At 41.1% G+C, this 19,402-nt stretch overlaps 1 protein-coding gene across 4 annotated transcripts in view; it reads right to left on the reverse strand.

Annotated features, from left to right (window-relative positions):
* The window catches only part of GLCE (glucuronic acid epimerase), a 117,332-nt gene extending 104,795 nt beyond the window's left edge, over nt 1-12,537 (reverse strand). Inside the window, exon 1 of one of the 4 annotated variants that reach the window (XM_058737248.1) lies at nt 12,405-12,537. The gene's annotated coding sequence lies outside the window, so the exon portion shown is untranslated. The remainder of the gene's footprint in view (nt 1-12,404) is intronic. The other 3 variants (XM_058737245.1, XM_058737247.1, XM_058737246.1) reach the window with 3 other exon arrangements.
* Nucleotides 12,538-19,402: the final 6,865 nt, after the last annotated feature.

Consider the following 19,402-nt stretch of genomic DNA (forward strand, 5'->3'; position numbering starts at 1 on the left):
CCTAACTCATCAGTTTATTATTATCTGCATCCTTTACTTGTTTTCCAACATTGTATATACTTCAGCTGAAACACTCTTATATATAGTAGATCGTTAAAAGAAATTTTGTTGAATTTTCTTTTTAAAAATCAGGATGCATTTCTTACTTTTGATAACCATGGTTATATCCAGATGTCAATTAGGGTAAGCTGAGTAAAAGGTGTATGGGAATTCTCTGTACTATCTTTGCAATTCTCCTAGGAATACATAACTACTTCGAAATTAAACCTGTTTTAAAAATTAAGATGATCTTTTCTGACCTCTGATAAACTCCTTCTTTAAATTCCTCAAATATTATCAACCACTATCAGGTGCAAACTCTTGAGCAGCCTTTACAACTTCATAATTAATCTGGAATGGAAGATATGAATTCCAACAAATAGGAATTCTCATAATACTCCTACTTACCCTGGGCCACACAGAGTTAGTATTCAGTTAGTATTCATAGCCATCCCCAAATTTTATTTTTGGAAACAAGAGCCTTAAAAGAAATCTATCCTAAAAGCAAACATTTTTATGCCTAAAGCATTAAAGCTCTGTACAATCCAATTAAAACCTCTGATTCTTATTGCTCGAATCGCATATTTAGCAGTAACATTCAAGTCAAGCTCAAGATCTTTGATGTATGAGACCAATTACCACCATATAGTAGCATTAGCATGAAAACTTTTTTTTTTTTTAATTTTTTTTTTCAACGTTTTTTATTTATTTTGGGGACAGAGAGAGACAGAGCATGAACAGGGGAGGGGCAGAGAGAGGGAGACACAGAATCGGAAGCAGGCTCCAGGCTCCGAGCCATCAGCCCAGAGCCTGATGCGGGGCTCGAACTCACGGACCGCGAGATCGTGACCTGGCTGAAGTCGGACGCTTAACCGACTACGCCACCCAGGCGCCCCTAGCATGAAAACTTTTTAAAAACTATACTTTAAAAATATATTTATATCATGGATTTATATCATGGTTTCTGAATTAGGTAAATAAGAGTTTAGGAAAATGATAAATTTTATTTGTAATTATTCAAGCTCAAGCTTCCAATGTTAAGCAACAAAGTCATGAAAATTCTGCTAAAACTTTAACTCTCAAGCAAAAAAAATCCTAACACCAAAAAAAAAAAAATAAATAAATAAATAAATAAATAAAGTATCTTTCCCCTAAATACCTCCAAATAGGTTTTGTACTTTAGAGTTTCTTTCAGGTATCAACTAATTTTCAAAAACTTGGCTTTCCTTTTTGGAACAGTGCTACAGAATTGGTACCATAAACAGAAGTGCTATTGTCAAAGAATCGATCCAATAATAAAAAGAGCTAAGGCCACTTGTCTTATAGAAAATTACTGCCAAATGCTGCCAGACCCTGCTTTTCTTCCTTCTGGGCTAGTGGCCAGATACTAATCATTTTTAGACCCTTTCTAATTTTTAGTACACAATTTAGTACACAATCCCACATCTGAACTAGACAGTATTTTAATGAATGTTCTCCATAATTTGTCTAATGTTCCAGCATACAAATACACACACACACACACAATCCACCATACATCTGGAAGTATATACAAGAAAGTGATTAACAATGTTTGCCTCTCAGGCAACTGTTTGGGTCTTTGAATTTTGTATGCTTTTGTAAAAACTATTCAAAAATTAATTTGTCTATTAATTCCAGTTAAAATATTTTGCCTTACAAAATAATGCATGAGGCTTTCTCTTGAAGATATTTTTAGGGGCGCCTGGGTGGCTCAGTCAGTTAAGCATCCGACTTCAGCTCAGGTCATGATCTCGCGGCTCGTGAGTTTGAGCCCCGCGGCGGGCTCTGTGCTGACAGCTCAGAGCCTGGAGCCTGTTTCAAATTCTGTGTCTCCCTCTCTCTCTGACCCTCCCCCGTTCATGCTCTGTCTCTCTCTGTCTCAAAAATAAACATTAAAAAAAATTTTTTTAAGATATTTTTAAAATATTTTAATATGTAATTGTTTTAAAAACAACTTACAATGTTCAATGTTCAACTTCAATTATAATAAAAAAATACAAATTAAAGTAAGATCATTTCTGCTTACCAAATTAGAAAAGCTGAATACTAGCATACAAATTGTCATAACCTTTCTAGAAAACAATATGACAGTATCTAATTTTTTTGTCTTATCTTTGACTAAAAATTTTTATTCCTATCCTAAGAAAATAAGTATGGAGAACAATTATGCAAAGATTTTCTTCAATGTTAGCAGCAGAGGAAAAATTTTTCAATAATTAGGAATGGTTAAATCACTACACATTCATTCAATAGAACATTGCGCTATTAAAATTTAGGTTTTGAAATAATTTTACCAAATAGGAAATTCTTCATGATATAATGCTTGGTGGGGAATAAACAGCACACTATGAATAAATAATCATCGGAAGAGGAAAAAGAATGTATAACATAACGTTAGTAATGCTTATATTTGGGCTGAGCTTACATTTTTGTCTTTTGTATTTCTCCAAGTTTTTAAAATAAGTACCTAGAACTTATAAAATCGGGAGGAAAATATAATATTAACCTACAAAACATAAACACATATCTTTATTCTTAAATTTATAATATTGCAAAACTAATGTAGTATTTATTTTTGTTTTTTTAAGTTTATTTATTTATTTTGAGAGAGAGGGGTAGGGAAAGAGGCAGAGAGAGAGAGAGAGAGGAGAGAGAATCCCAAGCAGGCAACATGTTGTCAGTGCAAGCCCAGTGTGGGGCTCAATGTCACGAATTGTGAAACCATGACCTGAGCTGAAATCAAGAGTCAGATGCTTAACCCACCCAGCCACCCAGGAATCCCAAACTGATACAGTATTTAAGCAGTTGAAATTAAAAAAAAAAAAAAAAGTAGTTGAAACAAATTAAGTCAAAACCTTCTAATTAATAGCATTTAGGGAAACCAATAAAGAGTAACTCAAATTACTGTGTATCTTAAGATCATTCCCACCATACAATAAGCATTACCATTCAATACAATAAGCACTAGCAGCTAGCTCAATTTTAAATCAATACAATTAAAAAATAAAAGAAGGGGCGCCTGGCTCAGTCGGTTAAGCGTCCGACTTCAGCTCGGGTCATGATCTCACAGTCTGAGTTCCAGCCCTGTGTCAGGCTCTGTGCTGACAGCTCAGAGCCTGGAGCCTGTTTCAAATTCTGTGTCTCCCTCTCTCTGCCCCTCCCCTGCTCATGCTCTGTCTCTGTCTCAAAAATAAATAAAAACATTAAAAAAATTTTTTTAAATAATAATAAAAGAAAAATAAAAGAAAACATCAGACTATAATATGGTACACAATATGGACAAAAATTAAATCCCATCAAACAGGATTAATAATGTAATTATGAGTTAAATTATAATAATAGTTATTAGGATAAATAATATCCCTGAAAGAAAGAACTCCTTAAACAAACATATAACATCTAAACTAATATATATTACCAGGGGCACCTGGGTGGCTCAGTCGGTTGAGCGTCCGGCTTCGGCTCAGGTGGTGATCTCATGGTGTGTGAGTTCGAGCCCCGCATCGGCCTCTGTGCTGACAGCTTGGGGCCTGGAGCCTGTTTCGAATTCTGTGTCTCCCTCTCTCTCTGCTCCTCCCCTGCTCATACTCTGTCTCTCTCTCAAAGATAAATAAAGATTTAAAAATTTTAAAAAATAAAAAATAAAAAAATAGACTAATAAATATAACCAAACTTTTCCTTTAAATAAGCAGAGTCTGCTAGGGGGAAAAGTAGTTATTGATGAACAAATGATCATTTCTCAGACATTAATCTGTATAGTTGCAAATGTAGATGGAGTATATCCCTCAAGATTATATCCACCACTACTGACCACTTAACTCACAAGTTCACTATTACTCTTAGCACTCTTCATTGGGTTACCACTGCCTTAAGCCCAAATTCCTTACATTGGTTGTAAGACTCATGGGATGGTCCTTGCTTTCAATCCCCACTCCTTCCTTCTCATCTTCTTTCTACATCTTAACCCAGCAGTTTGCAAGCAAGTGTGATCCTTGAACCAGCAACATTTCCATCACCTGTAAGCATGTTAGAAGATTCATATGCACCAGGAGATTCATATGCACATTAGAGCTTGAAAACCACTGCTGCAGCCTTCCTGAATGACCTGCAGATCCTCAAATCCACCCTGCTCGCTCTCTCTCTGCAAATGCAGTTCCCTACCTAGAGTGTTCTTTCACCCCATTCCCTATGAGGTATCCTATCCACCTTGTTTCCTATTAGTCTTTCAAGTCAGCTTAGAAATCACTTCAAAAGAAAACTGTAAACTTTTCCAGAATTAGAAAAACATTCCTCCAGATCTCTTCTATTATTGTAGGAGCTCTTATTTGCACTATTCACCAACTCAAGCCACTTCTAGAATTATTTAAGGCCATCAAAGAAACCCTTTGCTTGACATACCCCAAAACATAACTAACACATGACAAAAATAAAAAACAGACTCAAAGCTTTTTTACCCATGTTATGAACGCATTAGCAAAGTTGATTTCAAAGCATATAGAATATTAAAGAAATATACAGAAGAAGCAAATGTCAGAAAAAATGACTTATTGTTGAAAAATTATAGAAAAATAGCCAACCAGTTCTGAAATTCACATCTTGAAATTAATTACTTGAAGAGCAAGTAATAAGGAATATGGCTTAGAAAAAAAAAAAAAGGCAAACCCAGATGAAAGAGAAATGTGTAAAGCCTGGACAAAGCTATGTTTTATGTCAGATATAAGAAACAAGTGTGGACCAGAAACCGTTCTCCAATATTTTTAATAAGTTCGAGATAATCTCACAGTACATGATTAGTTAATAATTTATCTTCAATCATTTAATGATCATCTAACATGTGCTAAAAACCATGTGGGATTAAGAATTATGTGTATGTCTCTCTATATATGGAGATAAGTAACTCCTAGTTATTTAGCCAAAAACTTAACCATTATGTCCACCAAAAGACAGGTACAAAGTTGTTCACAGCAGCTTTGTTCCTAAGAGCTAAAAACTGGAAATGGCCCAAATGTATCAAAAGAATAGAAAAAAATATATGTACTCAAACAACAGAATACTACACTGTAATGAAAAAGAATGAGCTACTGTTAAAAAAAAAAAAAGCATGGATGAATCTCACATAATGCTGAGCAAAGGAAACCAGGTTGATTCAATTTGCATGAAGTTCAGGAATAAACAAAACTAATCTATTATGAGAGAAGCCTGAATAATGGTTACTGTTGGGAAATACTGACTAGGAGAGAACATGAGGAAGGTTTCTAAGGTCCTAGAAGTGTTCTATATCCTGATCTGGCTGGTGACTACATGTTTACACATGTAAAAGTTCATTAAGCTATTTAGAATTTCTGTACTGTATATGATTTTCTTGAAGTCCCATACATTTTTTTTAGAAATGGAAGAGAAAAATTCCCCTTCCTCTATGCCAGCCAGGAAAGAGGAACAAAGGAAGGAGAAGTTAAATCAAATAATTTTCAAATTCCTGCTTTAAAGTTCAATTATCTTATTTATTGAATAAAAATTTGAGCACCTACTTAGTAACAGGTACTGTTCTGGGTGCTAGGGAGATAGCACTGAATAAAATGAGTAAAACTCCCTGCCCTCATGGATCTTATAGTATACTAGGGGTAGAAAGACAATAAAAATATAGAGTATGCTGGATAACAGAAAGAAGAAAACAAAGAAACAAAGCAGGGAAGAGAAATAGGAAGAGAGTGTAGAAAGGATGCTGTGATTTTAAACAAGGTGGCCAATAAAGGCCTCACAGCAGGGGTGATATTTTAACTAAGACTTGAAGGAAGGGAAAGAGACACGGATGTGTGGAAGAACATGTTTCAGGCCTCCTGAAACAGAGAGAAGTCCACCATGACTGCAGGGAAGTAAGCAAAGGTAAGATTAGAAAACAAAACAAAGCAAAACAATGAGAGTTTAATGAAGAGTTTGACTCCACCTCCTCATTTAAAGATTAATTTAGGGGCACCTGGGTGGCTCAGTCAGTTAAGAGTCTGACTTCGGCCCAGGTCATGATCCCACGCTTCATGGGTTTGAGCCCCATGTCAGGCCCTGTGCTGACAGCACGAAGCCTGGAGCCTGCTTCGGATTCTGTGTCTCCCCGTCTCTCGGCCCCTCCCCTGCTTGCGCTCTGTCTCTCGGTCTCCCCAAAATAAGCAAATATTAAAAAAAATAATAATAAAAACAGGGAGTTTGTTTAAAAAAATAAAGATTAACTTAAATCGGGGCACCTGGCTGGCTCAGTGGGTAGAACATGCGACTCTTGATTTCAGCTCAGGTCATGATCTCACAGTTTGTTAAGAGCTCGGAGTCAGGCTCTGCTCTGACAACGCAGGGCCTGCCTGGATTCTCTCTCCCTCACTCTCTGCCCCTCTCCCACACACAGGCACTCTCTCTCTCAAAATAAATAAACACTAAATAAATAAATATTTCTAAAAGATTAACTTAAGTCAAATCTTTTTCACACAGAAATTTCTGTAACTACTAGCGCAATCCACCCTGATACCTTCTGAGCTCCTACAGCTGTATCGCTCATGACATCTTTACATACTACCTTGCAATCAAATACATACTGTCTCCCACTCCCAAATAAACCAAGCCCCTTAGGGCAGTGACTAGATTTTTTGCTTTTTTTCTATCTCTACAGTTGCCCTGTGGATGGCACTTAAATGGTTACTGGTAAGGCTGACACCAATAACAACTCCATCAGGCATAAAGTTAGTAAACTGAGGATAGATTTTCAAAAAGAAAAAAGAGGAAGGACAGAAGCAAAGACTAGGGAACTACGTGAGTAAAGGCACCAAGGCGTCTCCACGCGTCATGATCCAAAGTCCGGATTTTCTCTGAGCCGTGTCCTTAAGACTCTGAGATCCTCGACATCACTTTTTCTAAAAGCCACTCCAGGCTTTTATTCTTGGGGGGAGGAGGGAAGAGGCACCTGGTATTCCTTTCAAGTAATGGTTTTTTTAACACCTATGTGTACAACTAGCTTAACAAAGAAAATCTTAACCAATTAGCTGCACAATCTTGAGCAAGTCATTCAACTACTCTTGCCTGTGTCAATTCCCTCATATGCTACACGAAGGGTTGGATTAAATGATCCCTTAAATCCAAACAATCTCAAATTCTCTACTTTAGCTTTTGTGAAAAAACTGAATGAATAAACATTACAACCTACTTCTTCAATTTATAAAATGAATAAAATATCTATGAATAATTTTAATACACTAAATAAGCAGTCACATTTCAAAAAGCAGTATAGGATTTGGAAAAGCATAGAACTTGGGAGTACAACGGACCTGCATCTAGTTATAGCATGCTGTTTAGTAGATAATGACCCTGAGCAAGCATTAAATCTTCAGCGAATAAACAGACAATATAAAGACACACACGCATTGACAACAATCATGTCCCATACAGAAAGCAGCCAGGTAGGTAAAAAATACCTACCACATCACTGATACCAAGATCTGAAATACCCAAACTAGTTTATAACTTTCTTACCAATTTTAGTTATAGGGATTAGTGGTTGCCTCAAAATCTGCAAGTTTAACAGAGTAACCCTTAACTCCTATAGTGCTGGGAATCTCACTTCTTAAATATGAGGATAAGAACTACAGATCTAATATCAGTTTGTGGTCATAGGGTAAGAGAATAAGATAATTTAAAAAGCCCCAAATTTTAGAAAAATAGGACAAGACTTAGATTTGGGCTTAACTCGGACATTACGAAAATGGTCAATCTTGGCACAGATAGTTCAAACCTGTAATGAGAGCCAACTGTGTAAAATAAGCAATAGAGGTTCAAAAAGTAGTAAGACAAATATAAACTTGGCTTCGAGTCCGGGAGGACCCAGCAACAGACATAAATAATTACAGCATACCAGTGAACATAAGAGAATGAATGAACAAGACAGAGAGAGTGCATAACTCAGTGAGGTAAGAAAGAGGGACAACCAGAGGACACAGAAGACTTAAAAAGCAGATAGTGCTTAAGTTGTACCTTCAAAAAGCAGCAGACTTTGTCAGCAAGACAGGAGAAAGAAAGGCATTCTAAACAGTGGGGAGAATATATGAGAGGGCTCTGAGTCAGGAAACAGTATGACTCTTTCGGTGAACTGACTGGATTAGTACAGTTGGAGCTTCAGATTTTCGGCGGGGGAAATGCAGGAAATGAGCCAGATGGTGAAGGGCCTAGTAATGATAAAGAGTTAGAACTAAATGTGTATTGTAGGTAAAGGAGAGTATGGATTTTAAGAAAGAAGCATTGAACAGATTTGCATTTTAGAAGTCACCTTGGCAGGAGCGTAAAGAATGGATTAAAGGGGGTCAACCACTAGAGACATCATTCTACACCCTAAGTTAAATAAGTACATTACCTTATCACACAGATACTCTATTATAGAACCAGAAATCAGAAATAAAAATAATAATGCTTTAACAGATAAATCTAAAGTATTAAAAAAAAAATCATGTACCTTCATGAATGTATATTCTGAAATTAAATATGTCCTATATATCTTAAAAAGAAAGAAGTTTCTAAAATTAGGTATCATATATAAAAATACATGGATCTAGATGTATCCTGAGAACCAGCTACTCTTTAAAGCACCCATTCCTTTTTGTACACGGAATACTGCTGACGGGCAACATCAAAACTAATGCAAAAGAATCATTAGAATTGGAGTTTGCACTGATTATTGACAGGGACTTCTCTGTAATTTTATATATATGGAAACTAAGGCCCTAAGAGACTAAGAAATTACCCAAGGCCATATGGTTAATAGCACAGTGAAGATTGGAATTCATATCTTACGATTTCCTTTCTAAAAATTGCTTTAGTGTATCACATTTATCATTCCAGAATCTTGAACGATAACCCATTATAGTAATAATGAAATATAAATAGTAATAAATTATAGTAATAATGAACCATAAAACTATTTTTGTTTCATATGCCTCAGAAGAGAAACAAATCTATTAGATGTGTCCATAGGTTGGACAAAAGAAATCTCTTCCTGAAGTCTGTGCCACAATAAGAACACCTCCATCCACAGAAACACAAAGTATTCTCGTCTAAGGAGTTTATAAAAACTTCCCTTCTCAAACTTGGAAATAGTTAAATTTTAAAATAGAAAGGCCTTAATTTGTTTTAAGTGTATTTATTTGAGAGAGAAGGAGAGAGGCAGGAAGGAGCAAAGCGAGGGAGGGAGAGAGAATCCCAAGCAGGCTTGGAGCTGTCAGCGCAGAGCCCGATGTTGTGGGGCTGGAACTCACGAACCATGAGATATGACCAGAGCTGAAATTTATTTTTATATAATTAAACATCTAACATCTTTAACATGTGTTAACGTTTTATTTGGAGCTCAGTACTCTTCTTATTCTGTTGTGCTCCCCATCCCCTATAATTTTAGATCCTTGAAATAGATTTTTTTCCCTCACTAGTACACACAATGGGAGTGGCAACACTGACAAAATGCCTTATACTGTACCTTTCACAAATTTGCATAGTGACCAAAAGATTTTAATTTTTAGACTTCTTTAGTTTCCACTTGTTATGTCCACTCATTGAAACAGATTCAAATAATACAAAAGTATAAAATTAACAGCTCTCTTCCAGGACTCTGCAATGCTCTCTTATTAAAGAATGCCCCAAAGGGGCACCTGGGTGGCTCAGTAGGTTAAAGGTCTTGACTAAAGGTCTTGACTCTTGATTTTGGCTAAGGTCATGATCTCACAGTTCATGAGTTCGGGCCCTACAACGGGCTCTGTGCAGTCAGCACATACTGGGATTCTCTCTCTCTCTCTCTCTCTCTCTCTCTCTCTCAAAAATAAATAAATAAACATTTAAAAAAAGAATCCCTCCCCCAATACTTTGAAGTTTGATATGTATCCTTACAGACTTTTTTATGCTTATATAACAAAAGGTTCTAATCCTCAGAGTCAATATATATTTAACACCCAAACTCTACTGATCATTATTCCATCTTTAATAATTCAGAAGATAGATCATTACCTTACTTGGTTCCTGGTTATGACAACAGACATCAATCATATTACTCAGGGCTTACTTTAAAAAGTGAGCTGAACCCTAATGTTTCTTCATTATCAGCATCTTAATTATTTTATGTATTCATTTTATTTGCTGTCTTTCTCTCGCTCAACGTAGGTTATATGTGAGCTGGAAATCACTGTACCTCCAATGTTGTGACACCTAGCGGATAACCAAAGATTTTGCTGACTGACTAGTATGTTTACTTAGAAATCATGAAAGCTGCTTTTTTTTTCAAAGTTACTGGAATTTGCTTAATTTATCATTTGTCTTTCAAAAATAATGAGGGGAAAAATGGTCTGCTTAGGGTTTTTTAGCTATAGTTCCACCCAAATATCTGCTCAATTGATCAGTTTCGATAGCCATAAAAGTCAATCAGGCATTTTGGTTTGAATTATAACTAAAGCAAAAAACAAAACAAAACTCTTACACTCTTCAAAGAGTTAAATATTTGCTACGTAGGAGTCCCTCCTTTTTAAAAAATGATTGCAAAACTCAAGGATTAAGTACACTGTCCTTAATCTTTCTGGTTCTAAGATCAAAAAGAAATGTCAATCTAAAAAAACTGACACTAAGAAAAAGGCTAAAGCAGGCAAAATTCTTTGCTTTGGCAAAGTCAAATTTGTCTGTTTACCCAAAATTACAAAATTACTGTGAATATGGACTCCACTGCCTGCCACATCAGGCTTCATTTACAGGCCTCTGTGATAAAGTAGCTATCTAACCTGAAGAAATGTCAAGCAAATGCAGACTTTCCAAGCTATCCATTTTTTTAAAAAACCACATACACATACATACAGGCCATTTTATCTGAATTTCACCTAAGACTGGGCTAGTTACCAAGCACTCTCCATTAGAGTCAAGACTAACTCAAGCTTCACAATAAAACTGTTAAAGCAGGATTCTCTAAAAGAGCTGTTAGCTTACAGGTCTCAAATGACGCAGAGCTCTAGCTCTGGGACCTCAAATTCAATGCATTACTTGGAGACCAAACTTAAAAGCTATCCCTCTCCACGAACGTTTTTCAAAGGACCGAAGAGAAGCCGGAACACACTTCCCAGCACTACTTGACTCTGCCCAGCACTCAGGCAAGACTTCAGGACAGATCTAATATTGCAGGGTCAGCAAAGCAGACTATCTAGGAAAGTGAAGCCAAAACCACACAGCCTTCTGTATCTTCAGCGTCTGGCACGCTCCACCTGAGGACACTCGCCTCCTAAAGAACCTAGAGTCTATACCCACCTAAGGCGCTGCCACTCTCACGCTCCCGGAGCAGCAAGACCGAGCACGCCCCCACAGGGATCCCGGGGCAGAGAAAAGCAAACTGCAGAACAAACCCACGATTTCTCCAACTAAGAAACGACACGCATCAATCTTCCCACTGGGCGCTGAGTAAATCTCATCTAGGAAAGAGACCTGGTCCAGGATGCTGGCCAGCCACAGACTGTCTAGCGGGGCTGGCTCGGGACGCCACTAGAGCCCCCGAGCCCACCCAAGCGCCTGCTGAGCCGCGCCCTCCATCCGAGATCACCCGGAGACCCGGTAACTCGCCCGGTCGCCCCCGAAAAGACTGGAGACCATGCCAAGTTACCGCCCCCCTCTGGGCAAAACAGAAACCCCAGAAAAGACGCCGGGCTCCGCCGAACACCCTTCCGCCCCCAGCAGCCCACCAAGGCTGCCCGACCCCTGCAGGACGCAGATACATCGCCCTCTCGCCGGGAGACCCGGATAAACAGAACCCCCTCCCCGGAACCCTAATACGCTGCTTCTCAACCCAGGGATGCGAAACAGTCCCGCTCAAAGGACCCCCGAAGACCCCAATGATCTGCCCCTTCAGAGACCTAGGACCTGCTAAACTGAATCCTCTGCCCCCAAAGAGCCTGAGACCGCGGTAAGAGGACTCCCCCCCCCCCTCCATGTTCCGGAACCCCGCTACACCACCTCGAGGAACCCCCAGGACCCTGATAAATCTCCCTGGACCCTGAGGCGGGACCCTGTGCGCCGCCACCCACCCCCACCCCAAAGTGGAAAGAGCCCCAAGATCCCCAATAAACCTCCTCGCCCCAGGAGCCCCGGCAGCCGCCACACCGCCCTGGGGCGCCCGCACCCGGGTCCCACCCCGCCGCCTCCTGCCCCCCGCGCTCCCGAGCTCCACCAAGCCTCGCGCCCACCAGGCAGCGCCGCGCAGCCCGCGGAGCCGCCCCCGTCTGGAGCCAGCCCGCTCCGGCTGCTCCGAGTCCCCGCTCCCCGACCGCTCCGCAGCCGAGACGCGCTCCGGGCTTCCTTACCTGGGAGCGCCGGAGGGCGAGCGGACCGAGAAGCCCTGAGGAAGAGAAGGCGGCGGCAGGGAAGGGGCGGCCCAGGCCTGCGGCTGCCGCAGCTCTAACCTCTCCGCGAGGAAGCGCTTGTGTGAGGAGAGCCCTCCCGCTTCGCGCGCAGCCGGGAGACCAAGCCACAGCCGTGCCCGCCGCTCTTCCCGCGAGATCCCAGCCACGGCTAGGGGCGGCCGCGGCGGCTCGAGTGACAGCCCGGAGAGCCTGTCGGCGGCGGCGTAGCAGGCGGGACTCGGAGCCCGTTGCGACCAATTGTAAAATAGAAAAGGTGATTCGTCCCGCCCACCGCTTCTCCCCTCCCCCGCCCCTCGCAATTAACTAGGGGCAAAAGTAACAGTGACCTCAAATAGTCACAGGCGGTGGCAGATCGCCGGAGGGCACTTTGGATGGCGAAGCTGGGCCTGTGTCTGGTCCTGCTCAGCCTCCGTAGACGCCCCTGGTTTGGGGAAGAAGCAGGTCTGCACACCCGTGTAGGCTTAGAAGCCGTTACCCTTGGTTACAGCGCGGCCCCAAGTGCGCAGAAGGTTCGCACCTTCCTGGTTGAAGGCGCACCCTCCTGGGGTTACCCGGGTGTAATCCCCCTTCCCCCCATCTCGCCTCTCTTCCCTCTCAACCTCAAACAGGGCGCCATTGTTGAGATGCCCGTGTTTTCTAAACCCCAAGTTGGGACATCTGGTCTGACAAAGGACTCTTCTGATTCGATCATTTATTTCTACTTTGAGCCTTCTAGAAGAGTAAAAAGTGTATCTCACTTGAGTCCCAGTATAACAAAATCCAAAATTACGTGAAAAGTTGTATCACTGTAGACCCCAGTGTCTGTACAGACAGGGCACTGAATAAATGAAAGGAATGAATGGAGAATGTGATATTTGAATATTTGAAGTCTGGCCCAGCCCCAGAAAATTCAAGCTATCTTAGCCTTTTCTTTATAATGACAGCCAATCTCTTCACCCTTAAGTCCGGCCAATCACTCCATTATTATGCGTGTCCTGTAGCCTTCATTCATCTTCTTGCCCTCCTTCCCTTACCCACAGCAAGAAGTGCCCTTTCTCCTCATCAAGGTTAACCCCTGCACCTGTGCACTGGATCTCAGCCATTCCCAGATTTTGTTGAATCATCTAACCTTTCATTCCCCATTATTAATTTTCCCCTCTAATCCAGCTCTTTTCTCCTACAAACACACTCGGTATCCTCCAACATTTGAACAGAACAAAACCACCCTACCTCCTCCACCCTCTGAAGGTACTCTATCTCTTCTAAGAATCACATTTCTTGAGAGACATTAAAGTATGTTTGCTGTCTCCACTTTCTCATCTCTTATTTTTCCCACTACAATGTTGTTTTCACACCACACCATCTGCTGTTCTCTCAATGGTCACAAAAGACCTCTTTCCTAATGGGCAAATGTTCTATTTGGGGCACCTTTCTCAATGGCCTCTTTGAAGCTTTTGACAATGGTGGCCATCTCCTCCTTTGGTGCCTAACTACATTCTTCTGATTCCCTAGTTACTCCTCTGACTTTTTTTTTTTTCCTTTGGGGGTGAGGGGCGGGTCCCCCCTCTTGGTCTGAAAAATGTCTATGTATTGGTGTTTCCTTGTCCATATCTTGTCCATAATAAGAAAAAAATGGCCATTCATAGTTGTACACTTTGAATGCCAGTAAGTGGCTCAAATAAAAGCAGTTAGAAAAGGCCAGTGGGAAAAGACATGACTACGTGACTATGAGGCTGGGTCTTAAAACAGTAGCTTGGCCGGGCACCTGGCTGGCTCAGTTGGTGGACCATCCAGCTCAGGTCATGATCTCACAGTTCCTGAGATCGAACCCCACCTCTGGCTCTGAGATGACAGTGCAGAGCCTACTTGAGATTCTCTCTTTCCCTCTCTCTCTCTTCCCCTCCCCCATCTCAAAATAAATAAACATTACCAAAAAAAAAAAAAAAAAAGAAAGAAAGAAAGAAAGAAAGAAAGAAAAGAAAAAGGCCTTCTAAACCAGGCCAAGCTGATTTAACTTGATTTTGTATTAAATGGGGAGCCAGAACCAATCCTAAAATTTGTGGGGTCCACAAAAAGTCTACATTTAGAGGCCCACATATTAAATGAATCAATACGTAAAAGTTATAAAACAAACTAACAAACTGTGAAGTTAAAAAATATAGGGGCGCCTGGGTGGCGCAGTCGGTTAAGCGTCCGACTTCAGCCAGGTCACGATCTCACGGTCCCTGAGTTCGAGCCCCGCGTCAGGCTCTGGGCCGATGGCTCGGAGCCTGGAGCCTGTTTCCGATTCTGTGTCTCCCTCTCTCTCTGCCCCTCCCCCGTTCATGCTCTGTCTCTCTCTGTCCCAAAAAAATAAATAAAAAACGTTGAAAAAAAAATTAAAATATATATATATATATATATATATATATACATACATAATATATGTACATATGTCTGGGCACCTGCGTGGCTCAGTTGGTTGAGCATCCGACTTTGGCTGAGGTCATGATCTCGCAGTTGACGAGTTTGAGCCCCACTGTTGGGTTCTGTGCTGACAGCTCAGAGCCTGGAGCCTGCTTCCGATTCTGTGTCTCCCTCTCTCTCTCTCTGCCTCTCCCCCGCTCATGCTCTGTCTGTCTCAAAAAAAAAAAAAAAAAAAAAAAAATATATATATATATATATATATATATTTAACATTAACATATATAAACATATATATAATATATAAAAAATATAAATATATATTTTATATAAAATATAAATATTTTATTTATATTTTATATAAAATATATATTTTATATAAAATATATATTTATATTTTTTATATATTATATATATTTATATTTTAATGTATTTATGTATTTAATATATTAATATATATTAAATAGATAGATAGATATCCTTTCACCTTGAAAATATACTTCCAGGGGCGCCTGGGTGGCTCAGTGGGTTGAGCATCCGACTTCAGCTCAGGTCACGATCTCACGGTCCGTGAGTTCGAGCCCCGCTTCGGGCTCTGGGCTGATGGCTCAGAGCCTGGAGCCTGCTTCCAATTCTGTGTCTCCCTCTCTCTCTGCCCCTCCCCCGTTCATGCTCTGTCTCTCTCTGTCTCAAAAATAAATATATGTTAAAAAAAAAAAAAAGAAGAAAAGAAAATATACTTCCAATACAACTTGGAAGACCAGGTTTGAACTTAGAATTCTGGGACTTCTCAGAGCTCCCTATGAGAACAGAGACAGCTGGTGTCCACACAGCAGCCTTCCCTACTTCATTTCCCACGGCCAGTTAGGCCCCACCCTCCATGGGCACTCCAGCCCACATGTCCACTTTTTCCTCTACAAAACTGTCATTTCTTGGCCACTCCACAGGTCCAGGAGTATATATCAGAAGATCTAGGAGAGAAGCCCAAGATCTAGGGGAGAAGGCAGGGACTTTTGGCTTCTGGTTTTACCTGGAGAAACGTAGAAACATCTGAAGAGGTGAAACCAGCTCCAAATGGACACATTCCTTTGGCTCAGAGGACTCCTGCTCAGTATGCAGGGATGCAGCTGGAGAAGGACCAGAGCAGAGTCCCTTCTGGCAGACCCTTCCCACCTGTGCCTAAAGGTGGTACCAGGAGAGCCGCTGAATTTCTTTAGGAGGCTAATGACATATATATTAGGTCTGTATCTTGAAGTATAAATCTGTGTGTTTTCTATGTTTCCTAGTGCCTCTTATCTTGCTTATTTTAATGGCAGGAATATTCTGGAAAGAAAACGCTTCTCGGCTCTCTTGCTATGTGGCATCTTCTCCCCAGTGCCCAGTTTCATAAATTATACTATCGTATGATTCCCTTATCAATTAGTGTATCAGAAACTTGGGTTTCTTCTCTAAACGTGAGAAAAGATAAAAAGCGGTGACACACCCTTAGCCTGGACTACAGCTTGGAATACTTACATTTGACCTCTAAATTCAAATGCTTTGGGGCTCTTGAAGAGGCCCTATGCGAAGGATACACGGTCAGGATGAGGACTGAAAAGGCACTAAGCCACTGCAGACAGGGGCACCCCTCTTACCATCTGTCTCCATGGCACGATGCTTCACTCTATGGCCTGACAGTCACGCTCTGCCTCTCAACCTCTCCATCTGGTCCCAAGTGCTCCCTTCCTCATTTTGTGTACTTAAGAGCTGCCAAGGAGCCAGAGCCACCATGGTCTCTGTTTTTGAGATCCAAGCCTAGAATTCTGCCCGTGACTCCTCACATCTCTTGGTGGTACTGCGGGTGATTCCAGCAGAGCTCTGGCGCTTGCTTGATCCCAGGACTGGAGTCTGTTCACAGCAACCCTCTTACCATCTGTGGCTGGTCTTTGCCAACCAGCAGTAGAACAGAACCAGCTAGCTTCTCACTCAGCTCTTACCATTTGCTGCCTGTATCTGACCTGTTATTAGTCCAGGTGAGTGCAACCAAACACTCCCGTCCCTGTTCAGAATCTACCCTTCCTGGTGTCCCACTCTCTGACTGCCCTGGGAAAAGCTACCTCCTGGCCACTGCATATTCATGGGGCGTAGAAGACAGCATTGTTTGAGAAGCTGGAAGAAGAAATCTGGCTTTCCAGACCCAACCCCCACTCCATGAAGCTTTTGGGGGAGCACCTATATGGTTAGGTTGGAGGCTGAAATTTATATAAATTACCCCAAGAATAAAGGAGCCATATTTATCTGTTTATTGGCTGACCATGTACTAAACCCCTGAATTTGGTTTGTTTTTTGCAGACACTCAGTCACAAAGGGGGAAAATCAAGAAAGTTGTGATTTTAAAATATGTCTACAGGGGTGCCTGGGTGGCTCAGTCAGTGAAATGTCCAACTCGATCTCGACTCATGTCATGATCTCACAGTTCGTGAAATCGAGCCCCATGCTGGGCTCTGCTCTTCCCCCACTCACACTTGTGAACAGGTGCACTCTCTCTCAAAATAAACTTAAAATGTACATATACACATATATATATACATACATACATGTGTGTATATATATATAATAAATTAAATTAAATATGTCTACAAATTCTTTGATACACATCCCTTCAAGAGATGGAGCTCAATTCCCTTCCCCCTGTGTATGAGCTAGACCTAATGATTAACTTCTAACAAAGATAATATGGCAGAAGAGCCTGGGTGGCTCAGTTGTTAAGTGTTGGACTTCAGCTCAGGTCATGATCTCACGGTTCGTGGGTTCAAGCCCCATGTCAGGCTCTGTGCTGACAACTCAGCCTAGAGGCTGCTTCGGATTCTGTGCCTCCCTCTTTCTCTGCCCACCACCACCGCCCCCCCCCCCCCCAAGCTAGCACTCTGTTTCTCTCTCTCAAAAATAAATAAACATAGGGGGCGCCTGGGTGGCGCAGTCGGTTAAGCGTCCGACTTCAGCCAGGTCACGATCTCACGGTCCGTGAGTTCGAGCCCCGCGTCAGGCTCTGAGCTGATGGCTCAGAGCCTGGAGCCTGTTTCCAATTCTGTGTCTCCCTCTCTCTCTGTCCCTCCCCCGTTCATGCTCTGTCTCTCTCTGTCCCAAAAAATAAAAATAAACGTTGAAAAAAAAAATTAAAAAATAAATAAATAAATAAATAAATAAACATTGAAAATATGGCAGACATGATGCTATATGACTTCTGAGACTAGGTTGTAAGAGGCATTGCAGCTTCTTCTGTGGTCTCTCTCTTTAATTGCTCACTCTGGAGGAAGCCCGCTGCCGTGCCATAAGGACATTCAAGCAGAGGCTAACATGGCAAGAAACTGAGGCCACCAACCAACAGCTAGGCGAGTAAGCCATTTTGGAAACCCGAGTCCCAGTTAAGCCTTCAGATGCCTGCCACCCCAGCCAACACCTTGATATAACCTCATGAGAGACTCTCAGCCAGAACCACCTAGATTCCATACAGAAACTGTGTGAGGTAATACATGTCTGTTGCTTTAAGCTACTTCATTTTTTGACACCATTTGTTACGCAGCAATAGATAGCTACTACAAGAGTGCTAGAGTTGTTTGGTCTTCTCCTATTCCCAGACAAACATCTAAAAACTCACATCCTGCCATGCATCAGGCACTAACATTACCTAAGAAGCAAAGAACAGTGAATTTGTAGCTATACTTGCTACATCTACGACTCAAGCGGTGCTGATCCAAACGAAAGTGGAAGAAACCATTTCTTGGTGGGAACAAAGATTCCAGCGCCTTCAGACTATTTAGAGCATCACGGCAATTAGTGATAGTAACTGTGGTGCCGTTTGGAGGCAGTTAATAGTAGGCCTTGAACAGTAGAGAAACTTTTCACTCTCAAAAGCTTAGAGTGTTTTACAAACATACTACTGTGATCCAGCCTTATGGGAAAGTATACGTTTCCATGAAAACGGGGGGGGGGGGAACCTCAAACATCCTCTTGCCCATCCATATTAACTGAGTATGAAGAGCTGAAAATTCCATCTATCAGGGCCCTGTCAAAATTAAATTGACATCCTGACACCATTAAGAGCCCGTGTGAAAGTAGAGTGTGTTTGACAGCAAGAAGATTGAAATTCTCTCTCAATGAAAAAACTGTGTTTCTGAAGTCTTAACATTGTGAATTAAGATTCAGTGGGAGAGCAATTTCCCTATTAAAAAAATGAGGAAAAGCCATAGAAAAAGGAGACCAGTTAGCCAAATTACATACACTGCCTGTCTAAATTCATTTTACATGTGTAAGAACTCTATAGATGGGCCATACGTACAAAGAGTCGAGTAATTTACAAGTTGAGGGAGAACTTACAGCCAAGAACATATATCTGAGATGCATCCACATCTCCATGATCCAAATGACTGTGACACAGATGTGGTGCTTTTCCATTTTCTTTAGCAGTGAGGGCAAAAATTAAGTCTTCAAACAAGATCCCAGACTTCAAACAAGACTGACTTCTTGACCCTTCTCTCAACCCCTCACCATCAAATTTTTAAAACCAGCCAATCCTC

Source organism: Neofelis nebulosa, chromosome 7, assembly GCF_028018385.1.
Source record: "Neofelis nebulosa isolate mNeoNeb1 chromosome 7, mNeoNeb1.pri, whole genome shotgun sequence".
Classification (NCBI taxonomy): Eukaryota; Metazoa; Chordata; class Mammalia; order Carnivora; family Felidae; genus Neofelis; species Neofelis nebulosa.